The sequence below is a fragment of the Trematomus bernacchii genome, unplaced genomic scaffold (genome assembly GCF_902827165.1).
Source record: "Trematomus bernacchii unplaced genomic scaffold, fTreBer1.1, whole genome shotgun sequence".
NCBI classification, from domain to species: domain Eukaryota; kingdom Metazoa; phylum Chordata; class Actinopteri; order Perciformes; family Nototheniidae; genus Trematomus; species Trematomus bernacchii.
The window spans coordinates 1,532,262-1,547,344 of NW_022988043.1; the positions used below are offsets into that span (position 1 = coordinate 1,532,262).

At 43.7% G+C, this 15,083-nt stretch overlaps 1 protein-coding gene across 1 annotated transcript in view; it reads right to left on the reverse strand.

Moving 5' to 3' along the window:
* fam172a (family with sequence similarity 172 member A) overlaps nt 1–15,083 on the reverse strand; it is a 139,846-nt gene that overhangs the window by 14,189 nt on the left and 110,574 nt on the right. The gene's annotated exons all lie outside the window — the stretch shown is intronic.

The following is a 15,083-nucleotide window of genomic DNA, read 5'->3' on the forward strand; positions in this document are numbered from 1 at the left end:
AATTTCAACAATGGAAAAGCCATAACCAAATAGCAAATTCAAACATAAAAAAGTGATAAAAGACACATTAGGCGAAAATGGTTCCTTTCCGGCCTTCAAAGAGTAAACAATTATAGCATGTGATTGGGTGTATGTTTGTGTGGAGGTGTCTGCTTTCTGAGGCAGGTGATGGAGAAAAGTGAAAGAGAAAGGCACGAGGAATACAATGACAGAAGGATCAGGAGAATGAGAGACAGGGGACGGAAACTGTGAGCTTGAGCAGCAAAATCACAAGTGCAGGAAGGAAGAAAGGAGAGGAGAAAAACTACCCTCTGTCATAATTTAAACGAGCCGTACTCTCCCAACGCTCTGTTTACAATGTATAATTTATGCCTCCCAGTTCAAACACAGCTTTATCTGCACTCAGCTGCTAAGTGATATGATTTCACTTTTTATAGCAGTCCCCCCTCCCGTCCAATCCACCACCACCCCCAGTCCCTCTGTAAAGCAGGCTGGTGTGATTCTGCACGCCTCATGCACTGACTTTCAACTGTACAGCCCCCGAGGGCTAAAGTAGCATATTAAACCCCTCCCTAACCCCATTCTCTTCCCTCCCTCAAGCAAAACCGCAGCCCTAGACACACACACTAAAGCACATGCGTTCTTGCGTGCGTGTGCACACACCCACAGTCATGCACATCATATATGCTGCGAAAAGAGCGGGCTGCCTCATATTTTACAGCAGTTAAAGTTTCTTTCTGTATTTATTGCTGTATTGGTGAGCGGTAATGTCCCATTTCACAGCAGCACACTCTGACCTATGATCAGAGCCTCTCTGATGACCCCATAGCTCTGACTGAGTTGCACTAATACACCACTTAGGTTACTCTGGTTTAATGGCACTTTTCATCTGCCCCCTCAACACTCACCCTGCAGAGCACCCACATACATTACGGATATATATATATATATAGATATCGTATTGAACATCATACTTGGGTGGGTGTTTGTGTGTGTGTGTGTGTGTGTGTGTGTGTGTGTGTGTGTGTGTGTGTGTGTGTGTGTGTGTGTGTGTGTGGGGAGGTTAGCATTCTGGGTAATGTTTGGGATCCTGATACACAAAGCAGTTGTCAAGGGTTACACCCTATAATAAAGGCTTAATGGGTTTAAACAGTTTTCACCACGGTCATAAGTGCAGTGATTGCAGGGTGGTGCAAGTGCCAGCTGAGGATGGACATGTTTTCATTTTATTTTCATTAGTAAATAGTGCCATTAGTAATTTTGACGAGTTACTTAGCATAGATCATGTTCATTTAGATTTTAATTGTACAAAGATAGCCTTCAGTTAACTAATGTTACTGATATAAACTATGTTAAACCTTCATGTTACAAATACATTCATCTGACTTCAGTATTACCGCTTTCTTTTCTTCTGTGAACCCTGGTCCTCTTTTTCCCACCATTTGGACTATGCATCATACTGCTCCCTTCTGCCTTCCTCCAGCATCCCTCTTGTTACTTATTCTCTGCCATCTCCTCCCCTCTTCTTTCTCAGCTATCTGCCTACATAGTGTTTGTGCTAGCAGAAAAAATTCCCACTTCGTCTCTGGGGGGGAACTGCGTTTTTCTCTGCTCCATCGTCTCTAGTTCTTCTCTTGTATGTTTTCCACGCTGGCAAAGCTTCGTCTTCCTGCATGCAGCAGGGAGTGTGCTCCGTCTGCGGCTGTCCCATAAGGGATCCTTCAGTGTGATGTTACAATCTCCCCATCCAGAGGGATCTCTCCCTGTCTTCCTCTCTCTGGCTGCTCTTTTCTCTAGTTCCTTTTCAAGATGTTCATGCCCTTATTTTTTCTCCTGTCTCTTTCTGCTTTATCCTCTTCTCCCTCTCTTACTTTATTAATCTGTTTATCTGACTCTATTCCTCTGACACTTTCTACACTCTTTTTCACTCTTTAGCACCACCAACAATCACACTCAGAATTGCAAATTTTTCCTGTTTACTTTTCTGTTCTTCTGTGTGTTTCGCAGCGGATCGAGTCTAGTTCAGAAGAGCAAATTCTACATGATGCGTGTAAAAAAATGATAAAGAGATTTTAAATTCAAATTCACATTTATTATTAGAGATCTGCAATGGAAGGAATGGATTGTCTGTTCCTAGATCTACAATCCCCCTTTTAGTGTTTTAAGGCACCTTTAAATATGACATTTTGCTGTCCAAAGCTCCAAGACTCAACAAAGCCTTTTTCTTTGGGCAAACTGAATTAAGCATCAGCCTTCAGTCTACAGGGATGTGTCTGTATATGTGCTGCGGTCCAAGTGGCCAGTCAACCTTCCAGGGATCCCCACCATATGGCTACTGGCTGTCCCACTCCAGTGTCCAAGGATAACTTGACCACACACACTCAAGAAATACGACATGCACCGCTAATGTTCATATGTGCAGCACAAAGGCTCCTATTCACAGAAACTCTCCAACAAACTGATGGGTCTTGCTTTTATTCATATGACAGGGAGTATTAGGAAGTGAGTCTAAAGGCCGCTACACACCCACCTGAGACCAAAGAACGCATACCGAAGGCGTCCCGACTTTTACGTCGCCTGCGTCGGCTACGCCGCCCGCTACGCCGCCCGCTACGCCGCCCGCTACGCCGCCCGCCTACGAACACACCGCAAATACTTCAGTCGACGAGTGGCAATAACTGTCCTTACCAGCAGGCAGCGGTAGTGTGAACAGCCAATCAGAGTGATTGCTTGGGCCGACTTTCTCTGAATCGGCCGCGGGAGGTGTGAAAAGGTGCCTTAAAGAGACGACGGTGCATCTGAGATAAAGAAAATTAGCAACCAACAATTCCTCCAAAAAAGAACCACTAACAGGAAATGAGGCAGACCATTATACATGGCACACTACACAATTCTGCAGTGCATTGAAGTTCAGAGGAAATAACTGAGATGCATATAAGCATGACTTCTTAAACTCCAGCCGAACAGAATTTCCCTTTTTGAAATTCTCGTGTTAATGATATGCATATATGTATTGTAAGAAACTGCATAGAAAACCTTTCTTTTGTGTGTGTGTGTGTGTGTGTGTGTGTGTGTGTGTGTGTGTGTGTGTGTGTGTGTGTGTGTGTGTGTGTGTGTGTGTGTGTGTGTGTTTGTCTAAGGCCCTTATTACCCATATCTCCAAGTCAGCAAGCATGTCATAATTTGGAAATTTGGAACTCAAAAGTGAAAGCCGCAGATGGGAACACAGCTTGGATAAGCCACTCACATAATGATGCCAATACATACATACAGAGAAATACTGTATGGACTGAAGGGATTTATAAAGATGTAAACAGGGTTTTAAAGGTTGAGGAAGATCTTTCGTTTGTAGAAATGCAGAGCATTTCCCTGACTAGAAAAAAACGAGGTGCTGTGTGGGTGAGATTCCCTTGACCTGCCATCTATGGACAAGGTCTCTGGTTAATGAAGTTTCTTGTACATCTAACTGCATGGCTATTATGTTTGCAGTGCTCTTTGGAGATTAACATGGAGGCCTCTAAATCCACCTCACAATTTCATTTCATTCAACAGGATTTCTTTTCTCTTTTCTAAAGGTTCATATCAGCAATGTGATATGGGGGCGGGGGACCGTTGTATGTGTTTGTGCGTGCACATGAGCATGTGTATCTCTGTTCTTTTCAGTGTGCATTTTGTGACTTGTCTGTGCTAAAGCGATAGATACAGAGACTGAAGGCATGAGAGTAAGGTCTTTTCAGTGTGCATTCTGGCATGTCTATGTGGAAGAGAGAGGTGTTAAACTGGAACACAACGAATGGGATTCACGTTAAAGCTAATTCACCTCTCTAAATATTGCTTTTGGCTTAGGATGACACATTTGTCCAAGGTGTTCTCACATGGCCAGAGATGAGCTGGGACACAAAATGTCAGAATCTGAAGCCAGTGTGATCAAGAGCAATCACAAGGTGAAGAGCAAGCTGACTGTCGGCACAAAAGCAGACTTTGACACGTCTAGGTAACACAATCCCTCAGTGTAAATGATGAGCGCAGAGGGCATACAGTATTAGTATGTTGAATACACACACTGTTGCTAGGCATATGCAGACAAACATACATTCACACACACATATTCATGCACACATGCACGCACATGTCTAATGAAAGATTGGTACAGCATGTTTGTTTGGGTGGAACTTGAACCCGTCTGTGTCCCAGGGCCATAGACAAGCAGGTGTTAATGCACGTGCACACACACACACACACACACATTCAGAAAGTAAGAACACCTGGACACCTGGGCTGCACAGTGCTGTCAGACACACAGGAGCTGTCACACACTCCAGGATGAAAGTGACCCTAGAGCTGAGAGGGGCACACCTGTGCCACGGGAGGCCCCCTGTCTGTCGAGGACCCTCTCATAAAAACACTCTGTCACGGTGACAAAGTTGTGGGCGTTTAATTGGCACTTAAACTCGCTCACTGCTAATAAGGGTACTAATACCATCTCTCAGAGCCACCTAAACAAAAAGAAACAAAAGAGGCTAAAGAGCCAAACAGGGTAACAGTAATTTAGAGAAAGTAAATATAGCATTATGTTCTAAATGAAGATTGCTGCAAATGTTATATTTGTGTGCAATAACTAGTTGTCTGGCAACCTAAAAAGTTGAAGGCTGGTGGTTACAGCTTTGGTAATACTGTCTAAGTCTGTGTGTCTTCGCAGGGCGGTACAGTGAGCAGCTTTGCACTTTCCGCTGCTATGAGCAATCATCAAAGCCAGTCACACGCATGGGAGCCGAGGTTCCAGGGTTTTCTTGCTCGGTCGCCTGGCTCAGGGCAGAGTGTGTGCGTGAGTGTTTCAATGGATCAGGGCGTTGTTTGATCATAGCCTAGTATTGTTCGGTCCAGCCATTAAAGGGCACTTTTACCTGTGTGCCGAAATGAACAATGATGAGAGAGCAGAGAATGATGGAGAGAGACAAACTGGCAGAGACGCAGACAGACACAAAATGAGGGAGATACGCTTAGTCAAAGAGACATAGTCAGACAGGCAGAGATATATTTAGGGGATTTGACACACAGCCAAAACAAGAGACACAAAAACAATGCAACAGCATAATGGTGAAGCTACAAACCCAGGCTGGGCAGTCCAGATAGATGGGGCAGGGGGAAAGGACAAGGGAGGGCAGTGGGCTTGTGGGTCCTGTCCTGCCCTCGACCTGCGAATGCTGGCACACCCTGTCCTGCTGCTGGCTAAATAAAGAGCCCCAGGGTGGGCCGGGCTGGGCGGCAGGAGAAACAGACACAGAGTCGGCATTACCCAGCTAATCTCATTAGGGAGGCAGCCCTGCCAAGCTGCCAAGGGTCAGCCAGAGTGCCACGTCACTCATCTCACCTTTGGCACTTCCTGCGACCTGCAGACAGGATTGGGCTGAGACTTTTGACCAGCCGGGGTGGTGGGAGACGAGGTTGGGTTGGTGATAAAGATGGTCAGCAGGCAGTTTCGCAAAGAAAAGAGGGTTCAACTAGATCCGCTCAGAGTTTTTAGTCAGTGAGGCTTAGATACCAAGAAGTGTCGGCATGTAGTACTTTCAGAAGAAACGGGGTTGAAACCAGAAAGTGGATGAGAGAAAAAACAAGAATGCGACAAACGCAATGAAAAAAAGAGAGGGAGAGGGAGGAAGAGATAACCTGAGTAAAATCAAGAAAGGTTAAGAGATGGAGAAAGAGGTAGAGAGGATGGATGAGCAGCTTCCTTCTCTTCAGCTTGGTTTAATATATTTACAGCGGATTGCATCAGTTCGCTGTAGTTAAAAGGGCCATCGCCATCCAACAGGGTCATCTAAAGTGTGTTGTTCCTCTCATAAAGGGGATGTCTGTCACTGGGATCACACACACACACACACACACACACACACACACACACACACACGGTCAAATCTCTCCAGAGCAAAATATGAGTAGCCAACAGAGTGTCATAAACCCTTGCCAGTTTTTGCAGACCCCTCCTCTTATATTTCTATGTGAACACAGTTGAGAGCTGATATGATGACACTCCTAGCTCAAACTCCCTGTGCTGGGTTGACATTTAGAGACACGGGCAAAGGTAGGGGTTAACAGCCATGAAGCACCTCAGTCCTGTCAGCACCTTGGCTGCACGCTGCTCCCAGACAGGGTCAGGCATGCATTACCTGTGCACAGTGCACAGCATGCCCGACATCACCAGGACTGCCTATTGAGGACACGGCACCATGGCCATCATCAATGTACCAGAATAACTCCACAGAAAAAATCTACTCAGCATCTGACATTTCATCATTAAATGAACAATCAGAATTATCCATTCAAGCTCTATCATTCATCTCTATGAAAAAGTAAATACACTGTACATGGCTAAAATACTATGCACATTTCAGTTGTTGTGAACAAATATTTATTTAGCAAATCAAATCCTCTTAAAACATCTAAGCTCATAACACTTTAAATATTAAGCACCAAGTTCTGGTTTTATAGAGAGAAGACATATACACTTTCACTCCTTTTCAGTGTACATTCCCTGACCAACAGCTTTACCCTGAACCTCTCATGACCCCTTAAGGTCAGCAAAAAATAGCAAAAGAATAAGCAGGGCATTAGGGCCAGAATAGCATAACCAGTAGCACACATTACTATGGATTGAGCTCAGTGGTTTAAAACCCCAATCTCATTATTGTAACTCCTGACTCAGAGGAAATACACTGTCTGGAAAGGGTTGTTAGGGATAGAGAGAACGTAAGCCAAGAGCAACATGGAAAGCATATCTTGTTGAGTCTTAAGCTGCTGGTTTGTGTCTGTGATGACTAAAACTGAGACTTAAAGTTTCCGGCTATGGCGTCCATCATTAGCCACCAGTCAGTGCCAGTTGACATAGTGGTTTTAAAAACGAAGTGAAATATTGAAATGAACCCAATCGCTTTTTCTGCTTGGGGGAAACATGTTCAGATCTACCCTAGTCGGCCCAGCTGTGTAACATTCATGATGGCTGGGTGGCTCATGTAGGTGACTACCATCATAGTTGCTTGGATGACAGCGTGCAGCACTTTTGACTGGCTGCCTAGGCGGGTGGCTGGTTGGTGTGCTGGCTGCTGTCTGGATAATAGCAGACAGTTTATGTTATTGTTGAGCTCTACTCGACACCCTGAGTGTGTTTAGACATGCCCTGTAAACTGTGCATAAGAGCATCCACTGCATTTCAAGGCCCCCATCCAAAATCCTCCTAAAATAGGCAGAGATGGAGTCTGGGAAAAGGGGGAGCCAGCAAAGTAGTGAGGGAAGGGCGCAGAGGGAAAGGTTGAGAGTTCACAGCTGAGTTCAGGCGGGCCATGCACTGCTTTGGGCCCCCGGCCAAGGCTGAGATTGGGATAAGCTCCTGATGGTTCCACTGTGAAATGGGATCAGAGGAGGGACAGAGGGAGGGATGGAAGGATGGAGGGAGGGCTTAGGGGGGGGTAACTGTATGAATAGGCTAGAGTTGGCGTAGAGATTTGAAATTGTTTAACAAGCTGGTGTTGGAATATGCTGCCGGGAGCGGAGCTGACTAAATTGCAGCTGTACAAGGAGGGGACATGCTCGGAGGAATTCCTCTTCATTCTATAATGTATGAAGAATATTGCTGCAATATTGCAATTTGATTAGATTCCTAAAGAACCACATGACCTATGCCATAGGGAAATTATCTTCAAAGCATCAAAGAGAGGAGCAAAAATGAATCCATTCGGACAAACCACACGATGAGACACTCCTTTCTGTTGTATAATTGATGAAAAAGAAGGATTGCACAGTCACATGCAGAATGACCGGGTAGTTGAGGTAAACATTGAAAGTAAAAGTTTCAGTGTAGTAAGCCAAAGCGCCTAAGGGCCTATTTCACTGCAGGTGCCAGAGTTTCCAAACTAAAAGCTGATCAAGCTAACCTTACTGTTACCTCAGTGTAAATGCCCTACAGTTGACTAAGAGTGGGTGTGCCCTTATCCTCTCAGCAGGGGAGAATAAGAAGCAGGGGAAGAGGGAGGAAGATAAAGAAGAAGTCTTTAGGAAGGCAGGGCTCTCCTGACTAATTTGGGAGGGGTGAACAGTACAGAGTTCAGATGTGTGCCAGGGAACGATTTGCAAAAAAAGCACTTGCACCACTTCAGCAAATATTAACAATATTTCAAAGCAGATGCCAGCTGAGCTACACATAGGCTTTTTCATCAGCCTCTTCGAAACGGCCGCTTTTAGAGACATGGTATGAACAACAACCATCACAATAATTGAAAATATGCTTTTTCTTTCCACAATACCAGATAAAAACTATAAAATGTACTGACAATTCTCAAGTTATCATTATTAGATTAGATGAAATGCTGAAAAAGGACAAGACATTATATTTTTATAACCTCAACATAGATTTAGACACATGTTCTCATTCCCTTTTTTAATGTATGTGTCCATGAAGAGAGCAGTGCTTGTGACAATGTGTGGATGAACCATATGTGTATGTTTCAATGCATCTGTGCGCGTCTACATTATGGGAACTCATTACCAGGAAAATCAATGCATGACATTGGTTTACAGCGGATGGCTTCTCATCAACCTAAGACCTCATTCCATCCACTCTAATTTCAGGATAAGCATAGACACCACAACATGTGAACACAGGAAAAACACACAAATCAATACTGAAGGCACAACCACCCTTATGAGCATGATCAAACACAGCTGGAAATGTGTCAAAGCTTTATGTGTATGTGTCTGAGAGTGTGTTTGTGATGGAGAGATGTAAGCAACAACATGTGTTTATAAACTTGCACACAGCAGCATGTGCATTGGATTGTATGTAAGCATGTTTTAGTGATTTGTGTATTTATCTAAGCATGCATATTCATGTTGTGCTTGTGGGTGAATCTTAGTGTGTGGAAGTGAGCCTGTGTGTTTGCAGGCAGGCGTGTCTGATGGAGATATCAGAGTTAGCAGAGCCAGGATCGGAATGCTAAGGAGGAGTGGGGGGCTCAACAGGCAGAAAAGAGGATGCTGTCTGTCTAAAATGCACGTGCACACACACACACACACACACACACACACACACACACACACACACACACACACACACACACACACACACACACACACACACACACACACACCACACACACACACACACACACACACACACACCACACACACACACACACACACACACACACACACACACACACACACACACACACACACACACACACACACACACACACACACACACACACACACACCCTCCCTCCCTCCCTCTCTGTCATGGCCTCTGCTCCTACTGTATGTGTGGCACGCAGCATGCTTTAAAGCTAAAACTACGAGGCACAACACTGCCTGCCTGGGGAATTCTCTACCTCTACATCACTCTCTTCGCCTTTGCACAGCCCTCTCTGCCTCACTTCACCACTCCCTTACCCTCTTTTTGAACTCTGACTCTACAGAAACCCTGAAAGAACTTTTGCGCTTGCAGAGCCTTCCCACAAAAGCAACTCCCTCTCTCCAACTCTCTTTCCCTCTCATCGCCAAAGAGCAGAAGAGACGGCAACCCCATGCTCAAAAGTGATCAATTTTTAATTTCTCACCACTTTCTCATGTTGTGTCAGAGAGAGATGTCAGCAAACAGGAGCCCTGGGGAGGGTAGAGGGAGGAGGAAGAGGGAGTGGTAGCAGATGAGGGAAGAGCAGGTGAGGAGAAGGAAGAAGAGCAGCTTCTGTGTGATAGGAGGAAGGGAAATAATTGAGAGAGCTGAAAAAGCATAGCAACGTTAACAAACAGAGTGTGAGTGTGAAAATAAAATAGATTTCTACATTATCACTGCTTGGTTGCAGGAATGCATTATATGCCTTTTATATGTGATCACTATCAAGCTCATTTCATGTCAAATTGTATATGAATGTCTTTATGTTTCGTCTATTAATTCCGTAGCCATTCAACATTTTGTCACAGCAGTATGTTTGTGCCGAAAGCTGGTTGTGCTAACTTACTTGCTGTTTGGCTATCCTGGTGGGCGGTGAAAATGAGCAGAAAATCTAACTGTTCCATATCAAGGAATATTTTTACTGCTGCTAATGTGACTTAAATACCTTGTTCCACAGCTGAGTGGGCTAGCACCTGCTGCAAGCTGAAGCTAGCCTATTACAGCTCAGTACAGAGCTGTCGCTAATTTTCTGATTCAATTAGCATGCCTCAGAGCTTTCCAGTCTAATTGCAAACTACTTCACAGTTACCTCTCTGATTAATCACTGCCCATCTGCGAGCCATTGCATGCAGAACTTGGTGGAACAAATGTGTGTATTCTCAAATATAAGCTGCACCGCCCTGAAGCTGTTGAATATGCTTCTATGCCCAATGGACACCGAGTGGCCCTTATATCTCACATGACGTGGTCCCATACAACAATGCATTATGCAAGACCTTGTTACAATGACCTAAAAATGTTACCTCAATGGTTTTTTTACACTGAAAGTAACCATTGCACCACTAGCCCCTGCTGCTCATAACATTGAGTAGACAGGTGGTTGAAGTGGGGAAACAAAAACTTGAACAAAACAAACACAATGAAATCTCGCTAATGCACTGATCCACCAGACCTACCTTTAACTCTGGACTAACACACCACTAACCAAATAGGTATTTAAAGCCTCAGAGCAAATCAATAATGCATCTCATTAGCCCACCGTTAGCTTAACCCTAAAGATTTTGATATCGAACAAAGACAAATACTTTTGCCCTCACTGAGGATAGCATTTGGTAATTGAAACAAAAACATCATGAAGAAAATACCTAGCAGCTGTGCAATATCAAAAAATGTTTTTTCACCGTTCTTAGTTGATAAAATTGACCGACTTATTTTTTCCTTACCTCCCCTGACTGAAGGACCCAGTACGTAGTCTAGACCTGGAGGTCATAACCCTCTACGAGACCCACCAGGATACCCATCACCTCTCCAACCAAACCAGATCAATAGCTCTGTGTTGTCTGGGCTGTCGGCCAGTGTTTACTTGTGTTGACCTCTGGAGCTCATGAAGAGCAGCGTAGGACAGATGACAGCAGAAAAAGAGCAAAGCACCATGGCAGAAGAGAAGATGAGGGCAGACAGTGGACAAGCGGCAGGGAGAAGGGCAGGGACACTACTATCAAAAAAGAAAGAACGGGGTCAAAAGGAGGAAAGAGAAGTGTAGAAAGAACAAGAGGAAAAAAAGGAATAATGAGTGTTCAACAGAAAGCAGGTACACCAATATCAAAGAGAAAGGAGTGGAGCTTAGGTGAGTGGAGAGCTTTGACAAGAGAGAGAAAGAGAGCAGAAAGAAAGAAGTGTAACTTGGGTCAGATGTAAGACAGAGGTATCTAAGGTTATCACATCAGTCAGTCAGACACTTCCAGCTATCATAGGCAGGGAACATTGTTCTCAATCCCACACAATCCTCTTCTCTGTTTTACAACCCAGCCCTATTGACAAATCTAAAACCAAGGTCACAGTAGTGTTTGCACAGCCTTTAGCCCAAATTACATCATCCAAACTCTGGCCCGCTGAATGCAACACACTGTCACTGAGAGTAAATGACTTGGCAGGCTGCCGCCCCACTAAAAGAGGAGAAACAGAGACAATGAGGGGGGGTGAAGTCAGATAAAGAAAAAATCTGATAAAAAAAAAAAAAAAAAAAAAAAAAATGGGAGAAGAGATTGGCATGTAAAAATATATTGGGGTGTTCAATTTTGCCCTCTACACAACACAATTGCACACCATTATTGTCCTTTTGTAAGTGGCAGCGTTGTCCCCTTATGAGTCTACACACTAAACAACAAAAGAGCATAATGCATATTGTTGCTGGCTCCCAATAATGATGCATAACCCAGTGGCTGCACAGGAATATAATACCAATATGTCAGGTCTCTGATTTGGCCACAATTTGCATGGTTATAATAGCTTATCGACTGGCTCAAGGTTGAGCAGGGCCAGGCGGCTTCACTGTAATGACTGGCCGTGTGCCTCCGACAGTTTATTTCAAGCTTCTGTGGCTCAGTCACCCGGCTCCCTATCTCGTCAATACACAATCTTGATCCCGCTATCTGCATCCTGACAAAGTCTGCACAAACACGTCCCCCACCCCCTCCCCATTGCCAACAACTTCACCTCCACCTCCTCAATCCACAACAACAAAGTGTTATTTTCTTTTTAAATTATTCTTGTATCATACCAGCATTTCCCATAGAGATCAATACAGGTGCGATTCATTAGGGCTCCCAAAATCTGATTGTCTGCAAGCATTTGCCCGTATAACAGCTATCGACTCTTCCAGGTTTGGCCCGGTGCCCACCTTCTTCAATGTCTGTGCAGCACCACAACAGGCCAGATCCTGAATCAGAAACACACTTTTTGAAATCAAAATTATGGATTTTGTTTGAACAAGAAAAAATGCACGGACATTAACACCAAAAAGTAAGCATTTGTATTATGGATTATATTATTTCAAGTGATCCACAACCTATTTTGCCTCAAATGACATTTAAAAAATATACAGGGAAATGACCTAAATCAAAAGTTCAGTCATTGCTTTTGTATAATTTGAACAAATGACAATGTTTCCAGAAATACATGTAGTAAATCAATCAGTTGTCCAAGAGAAAATGCCTTAAACCCTTATATTTAAAATTACACAAAAAAATAATGTTGCAGCACTTGCAGAAATGATGTAAAACTTTACATTACATTTTAGTTTGAAGTCTGAAATTAAGAAATTACATAATATAAACATCTCAAATAAATGTATCTGAGATTGGAAAATTAAAAAGGTTCTGAGAAATAATGAAAAGTAAAGATAAGGTTGTTGTTAGACAGACGATAGACTTGGATACATGGCTAAGAAAGATGGAAAGGATAGAGATGGATAGCAGTAAAGGCGTCAGGAAAAGGACAGACGTCTTTTTTAAAGAGTAGGAGTTTGTCACTGGAAGTCCTTTCCTTCCCAACAGACATACAACACTTGACAGTGTTATTGCTCCAACAGTAACATTCTCTTAGCCAGTGTCAAGGGCACCACCTTGAGAGAAAGTCCTCAAGTGTATGGGAAAAAAGGTTAAACAAGAAGAGAAACCCTGTGACCTCTGCTTTTTCCACTTCAAGGCCTGTGATCGTAGTTCTTCATAAACAGATAGCCTCTTCCCTAACCTGTTCAAAACTTCCCTGCCCAGAACTTGTGCTGCGTTGGACAATCAAACCATGTTTCCTGCAATCAATAAATCCTGTTGAATAATTTTTAAAGACCTAAACCAAGATTTATTATTGCTCATTAATGTTTTGCAACCTTGAATTGAAAATATGAAGTGCTGGACTTTCACAATAAAATTGACAACAGACATAAGGATTTGTGTCTGTGATCTGCCTTTTTACATACTTACTAACGTATATCCTCATTGATTATCTATTCAAAACATTTAGTCTACAAATGGCACCTAACAGTATCTTAAAAGAAAAATCCCAATTACCACTCGCATGAAAGCACAAACAAATCTTTCCTTTTGTTGAACGCAATTTTTCAGATACTAGACAGCAACAAATTAACGAGAAAAATCCCACCTGCAGTTTTTTTTGAACTTCAGAAATGTAATTGGTTTTGATCAAGAGGTGATTGATAGGTTGCACTGTATTAAAAAAAAAAACACAAAGCCTCAAAAGTGTCCCACTGGTTGTATGATCAGAAACCTATCCCATTGCTTTGACAAATCAATTTCGAAACATCTCTGTTTTGGCTGTTATGAAGCCATTTTCAGAATACAAAGGAGTAGGAGGGGAGTGAGAGGGAGAAGAAAGGGATAAATCAAAAGGGGTGGTGGAAACAGGAAAGCAGTGGTCCTCGGTCGAGAGGTCACAGAGAAGGCAGTGCGGCCATGCCCACTGTGGGCACTCAGTTGGAACTAAATGTGGACGCCGAGACGCCAAGTGTTGGAGCGCTGCCAAGGACCTCTCCCCCCGCTGCGCTTTCTCTCTCTCTTTTTGCCCGAGACTCAACAATGAGTGGGAACTCACTGCCTCCCGCCCAACTAACCCCCCTCCACCTGCCCCCAACTCCCCCACACGATATCCCCCTTCCCCTTTTCGCACTCATTCAGTCGTTGAGCTTAACATGTTCATTACAGCCAGTGCAGAGACAGAGGAAAATCACTGAAGCAAGGGATAGTGAAGGATGGAGGGGTGAGCTTTAGAACTCTATAGGGATGTTACCCGAAATATCAAACTCATTTTCAGTTCAACCCCCCTCAAGGGGATTGGGTGGTTATGGCCTTGTGTGTGTGTTTGTGCGGGACCACCCTCTCTGTGATGTGTGGGAGAGACAATGGGGCCAGTGAGCTAGTCCAAACAGCTGTGAGTGTGCTGGGTGTCATACCGCCTCCACATACGCATGCACACATTACACATATACACACACTCACCATCTGTGAAGACCAACACATGACGGAGCAAATAGGATTACAGTATAGAGGAAGACAAGGAGGATGATCCAAACCTCATAATATCATTTCCAAGAAGGGACAGGGATAGGGCAGGGCATGGAGCGGGCAGGCGGGGGGGGGGGCTTGAGTGAGAGGTTTACCAGGGGGATGGGGCTTGGGCTTAGCTGGTCAGAGGTCAGGCCTACAGTGCAGCGATCTAATGGCTGTCTGGTTTGCGCACCACAGCTTAGCTCATGTTTTCTAAAAACAAGATACAGAAACTAGGCCAGAATTCAAGAGATGAAAAGCAACACAAATAGCACACAGGATAAATGAAATGCACCAAAGTTCACAAGGTTCAAACCTTGTTGCAGTAGAACCGTTTTTTTATCTTAACTCCTTCGAAACAAAAGTTATTCAGAGTTAAGTCTTTGATACATAAGAACACAAATAAATCCCTGAGTAGAATTGATAAAATGTGAATTATTTGAGCACGTGCATTCTATTTTATAGCTCAGATGTATCAATATTGCTTATGTTGTAAGAGGTATATATTAGGTTTCATTTTGAGATTAACTAAAGGCTGTGTTTATGTGTTGTTAGTGGAAGGTTGGCAAGCTTTTAGC